This window comes from Arachis hypogaea, chromosome 3 (assembly GCF_003086295.3).
Source record: "Arachis hypogaea cultivar Tifrunner chromosome 3, arahy.Tifrunner.gnm2.J5K5, whole genome shotgun sequence".
NCBI classification, from domain to species: Eukaryota; Viridiplantae; Streptophyta; class Magnoliopsida; order Fabales; family Fabaceae; genus Arachis; species Arachis hypogaea.
In genome coordinates, this window is record NC_092038.1 from 37,576,240 (window position 1) to 37,582,239 (window position 6,000).

Genomic DNA, 6,000 nt, shown 5'->3' on the forward strand with positions numbered 1-6,000 from the left:
TCAACATTGGGAGCCCCAAGCTTGTGAAGAACTTCATCAACACTTGGCTCAACCCATAGGAAATCTTGGGGCACAATGGAGAGCCAAGCATTGATGGAAGTTCCAAGATGAATACAAGCACAAGCCACCTTGATGAGGAGCTCTCCATAAGTCCAACTTAAGGACAATAAATAAAAGTGCTAGGTGGGAAACACCCCACTATGGTAAAATCCTTTCATTTTCTCTTTTGTACATATTGATAGAATTAGTTTAAATTCATGTTTTGATTAGTTAGTTGAGTATATTTGGTAGTATAATATGTTAAATAAGATTTTATGGTATTCTGGTAGCTGTTTGGAGGTTTGGAATGCTTAAATTGGTGCAAAAACATAGGAAAATTTTGAAAAACAGAGCACCATTCACGCGCACGTGTACATGGCACGTACGCGCACTTCAAGCATTCTCGACCACTTACGCGCACGCGTACATGGCGCGAGCGCGTAGATGAAGAAGTTCCACTCCCAGCCAACAAACCCGAGGGTTAGGCCTTCACTGTGCGAACGTTGAGCCCCAGGCCCAACATCATCCGCGCGTACGCGCACCTGGCGCGTACGCGCCCATCATGCTGAATTCGCAATGCACGCGCAAGCGCACATGCCGCGCGCGTGTCGATTAGGCCACCTGCACCCCTGGTACTTTTACCAGAGAGTTGTGCGAACTCTGGGCCAACATTGAGCCGCCGGCCTGACTAGCCACCTACGCAGACACGCACTGTACGCGTCCGCGTCTCCCTCTCTGTTCCACCACCCCCGAGCGCGCGCCATGTGTGCATACGCGCGGATGCCCTTCTTACACTACATTTCTTTTCTTCTCCTCTTTCCATTTCTTTCCTTCCCCTCTCTTCTTCCCTTCTTCTACCCCTCATCCAACACTTCCAAACACCATTGATAACCATTTATTTTAGTTAGTTAATTAGTTAGTTGGTTAGTTAATTAGTTAGTTTTAGTTTAGTTTTTATTTTATTTTCTCTCTTTTCATTACAAGTGTTGAATTATTGACTTTGTTTACTACACATTGTTGCCCCTTATTACCTAAATGCTATTTTAGCATGAATATTTTTAGATAATCTTTGTTGGATTCTATGATTGAGGTTATATTTTGCTACTTGGTTTTGAGTTTTTCATGCTTACCTTTTGAAAATACCCAGTGATGAGAATTGCTTTCGAGCTTGTAACTCTTTTGAATTGCATGTTGTAGCTAGCCATCATGTGATTTGAGCCTTATTCTGTGATTAGGCAACCTCTTGATAGATGATGTTATGCATTTACCTTAATGCATTGTATTTCATGATCATATGCATCCATATACTTTAGCTTGAATGCTTTCATGCTTCTTTAATGCTTGCTTTACCTTACAAGTTCACTTAAAGCATCCCAAGCATACTAGAATGAGTAAAGTGCATGCTTCTTTTGTGACATAGCTTTTATGCTAATGTGTGTTCTAAAAGGCGCCTAATTTAGAATTCACACACCTATTTGTCATTAATGTCACAATAATTCACTCACTTATTTCTAGTGATTTACCTCATTCCAACAATGTATGCTTCCTTGCTTTTATATCTTCTCCTCTTATGGTGTTATATTTTTGTCTTTCATGACGAATGCACCACAATCAATAACGGAAGCAAGACTAAGAACACGCAGCAATCCGGAGAGTCGCCGTACCCCCTTACTCATCTTTGAGTGCACCGAGGACGGTGCAAACTTTTAAGTGTGGGGAGGTCGTCCGACCGGTCGGCGATTTTGGGTGACAAATTTCTAATCCCAACACTTTTGCATTTTATTCTAGGATTTTATGGTTTTTACTTGCATTTTCTTATTTTTGCATATGTATACACAATAAGCTTAGTCAAAATAATAAAATTTTTCAAGGATTTCTATCTATAGGGCACCAATTGATTTGAGCGAAAACTTTTCATAGAACTTGCTTGAATTATATATCTTGTGGATCATGTTTTTGAGCTAAGAACACAAGCAAGTGAGATTTGAGCCTAATGATGTGGTTACATCTTATAACCACTTATTTTTCCTTCTTGTGTGCATTATTCTCTTCTTATGATTGTAATCTTTGATTTGTTTGATTCTTTATGTCCATTATTTTGTGTATTCATGCATTTATATGATTGAGGCCATCATTTCATTTATCTTACTTACCCAAAAAGCCTTATCTTTTATCTTCCTTTGTTAGCCAAATTTGAGCCTACGATTAACCCACTTGTTCTTAATTTTAGCACATTACAAGCCTAAAGCGGAAAATAATAAATGTCCTTAATTTGGATCTTTGATTAGCTTAGGCAAGTGTATGTGAGTATCATTCAAGTGTGGGAATCTTGGGACATTGGGTGAATAAAAGGGTAGTTTTGTATTATTATTGGAAATATTGGGAATTGGGTACATACTCATGTATTGATCAAATGTAAAACCTTATGCATTGAGGTTCTTGTATATAGAAAGAAAAAAATGAGAAAAATAAAAGAAAAATAATATGGAAAAGGAAAAGAAAAAAAGAAAGAAATAAAAAAGAAGAAAAATAAAGAAATAAAAAAGGGGATAAAATGTCCCAAAGCAAAGTGTAGTCCAATAAAATCAATGCATATGTGTTGTGAAATGAAAAGAAAATGCATGAGTATGTGAAAAAGTGAGGAATGGGTAGTTAGGTTAGAACTTAATTGTATAGGATGTCATAGGCTAGGTGGGAAGTTTAAACTTATCAAAGATCCAAATTTTAAGCTCACTTGACCAAATATGCATCCTACCTTGACCCTAGCCCCATTACAACCAAAGAAAAGACCTCATGATAGATGTATGCATGCATGAGATATATGTTGATTGTTAGAAGAAGAACAAATCTTGGAAAGCATAATTAGGAGAGAATTGAGAGAATCAACCCTAAACACTTGAGCGAATAGAGTGCAAACACTACCGGTGAGGGTTCGATTGCTCAATTACATGTTTCCACCCATGATCATCTCCTTTCATGCAAGTTTGTAAAAATATTTAATAACTCAATTCAATTTGTGGATTAGGCTTGCTAGTCCTTAGCCCTTGCGTATATATGCTTCTTGAGAAATTGATTTATTTTGACCAAGCAATTGCATTCATGTAGATAGTTGCATATAGGTAGATTGCATTTAGTTAGTTTCCATTAAATAAATGCCATACCCTTACTTTATTCTTGGTTTAAGCATGAGGACATGCTTGGTTTAAGTGTGGGGAGGTTGATAAACCCCGTTTTGACGGTTTATCTTGTATTGATTTTAAGAGATTTTATCACCTTTTACCCACATTTATTCAATGAAATAGCATGGTTTTGTGATTGTCTCCTTATTTGTGCTTAGATGTGAAAACATGCTTTTAGACCCTTAATTTGATGATTTTTATTCACCTTTGATTCCACTAGATGCCTTGATGTGTTTGTTAGTGATTTTAGATTGAAAAGGCTAGGAATGGATCAAAGGAGTGAAGAGGGAAAACATGCAAAGTGGAGAAATCATGAAAAGTCAAAGAAGTTGAACTCGCCCATGGACGCGTGCGTGCACCTGGCGCTTGCGCGCACCTGCGAATCACCCCATGGACGCGTACGCGTGCTGTGCACGTACGCATCGGTGCTGGTTTATGATTTTTTTAATGAAAACGTGGCCAACAAATTCTGAAGGGTTGTGGGGCCCAATCTCAACCAACTTTGGCGCCTAAACTGCTATTTAAAGCCAAGGATTGAAGAGCAAAGGGGATTCCAATCATTCACACTCACTAGGATTAGTTTAGAGGTAGTTTCTAGAGAGAGAAGCTCTCTCTTCTCTCTAGAATTAGGATTAGGATTAGGTTTAGTTCTTAGATCTAGGTTTTAATCTTTGCCTTCTTCTATTTCTATCTCTCAATTCTTTGTTGCTACATTCATCTTCTTCTATTCTTTTGTTGTAATTTCGTTTATGTTGTTCTTATATTTTGTTGTAGATCTAGTATTGTTCCTTCTACATTCTTCCAATTCAATAAGAGGTAATTCATAATAAATGTGTCTTCTTTGCTTTTCTATTGTTGATCTCTTATTTTTGTAGTTGTAGATTCCTTTAATTCTTGCATTTAATAATGTTTACTTCTATTGCACTTTATGTGTTTGTTGAAATGTCTCTTCTAGATATAGTATAGATTTTGTTTCTCTTGTCCTAGGTAGAGTAATTAGTGACACTTGAGTTATCTAATTCCTTTGTTGATTGGTAATTGGAGAGATTGCTAATTGGTTTGGAGTGCACTAAAGCTAGTCTTTCCTCGGGAGTTGGCTAGGACTTGTGGCTTAAGTCAATTCATCCACTTGACTTTCCTTTATTTAGTAAGGGTTAACTAAGTGGGAGCAATGAACAATTCTCATCACAATTGAGGAGGATAACTAGGATAGGACTTCTAGTTCTCATATCTTGCCAAGAGCTTTGTTAGTTGTTAGTTTATTTCCTTTGCCATTTATATTTCTTGTATAAAATCTCAAAAACCCCAAATATAACTCACAACCAATAACAAGACACTTTATTGTAATTCCTAGGGAGAATGACCCGAGGTTCCAATACTTCGGTTTATAAAATTAGGGGTTTGTTACTTGTGACAAACAATCTTTTGTATGAAAGGATTTTTGATTGGTTTGGAAACTATACTTGCAACGAGAATTCATTTGTGAAATTCTATACCGTCAAAAATCCGTTCATCAGCACATAGCTTCAATTTTTAAGATGGATAAAATAATAGAGGGCAACTGGGGGGCCCATGTGCTGAATTTCATCATTAAAGGCATAACAAATTTCCGTCTGAAAAGGAAAAAATCAATCGACGGGTGCCTTTATGCCTTGATGAAAATATATTCCCATCTCTCTAAAAATAAGGAGAAGAAAAGAGAGGAAAGAGCTGCAGTGCCTTGGGTTAGCAACTGGAACAGAGGGTAGCTGGTTGCAAGAATTAGAGCAGAGATAGATGGCCATATGGTAGGTAAACATAATACATTCTCTAATTTGTGTGTGTTTTATTTATCTAGATGTTGTAAACTAACATTTCTATTATTTTAGGGCATCGTCAAGATGGCGGAGACAAAAAAAACTGAAAGAAATGAAAGAAAAAGAAAAGAAAGAAGAAAAGAAAAAAACAAGAAAAAAAAGAAACCAAGTTCTTCCTCTAAGAATGATTCATCAAAGACTGATGTTGATGTTTCCTTTGAGTCTGAGTCGGAAGAAGACTCAGAGAAACCTACAAGGAAACAACCCAAAAAGGGAGTAAAAATGTAAGTAATATTTTTTGGTGCATTTTGTCAATTTTAGGTTGTTTTTCCTTAATAATTGTTTGCTTTTCAGAATGGAATCCAGAAAGAGAAAGCAGATTTTGGAGGATTCCAGTTCAGAGAGCAAAAGTGAATCCATTAATGAGTAAGATTCTGAAATTATCATCACTTTCTTTCCTGTTTCTATCAAAATTTAATATATTAACACATTGTTTCTCATTTAATTTCAGGAGTGAAGAATCATTGCCAGTTAAAAAACAAAAAAACAAGGAAAAAAAATTCACACCGCTGCCAAAAAGTATGAACTGCCTTCGACAGTATCTCATCATCAATATTGTTGTATTTCTCTGATTCATAATTTTTTTATTTTCTGGACACAGTCCATAAAAAGGAAGCACGTAATTGAGGATTCGTCTTCAGAAGAAGAAAATCATTCTTATGATGGGTAAGATACTTTCTGAACCTATCTTAAACTTTGTAATCAGAACTATATTTTGTTAACATGTACTTTTGAATGTACTGTCAGAACTGAAACTGAAACTGAAACAATAGAAGAATGTTTAAGACAAGGTCAACAAGGGTATGTTGAGTTTGGGTGCATATTACCTTTTTTAGGGTGTTTTGGTTGCTGATTATTTATCTTCTGTTAATTGATAGAATTTTGATATACTGAATGATATTTATTATGTACTTAAAATGCCGGAG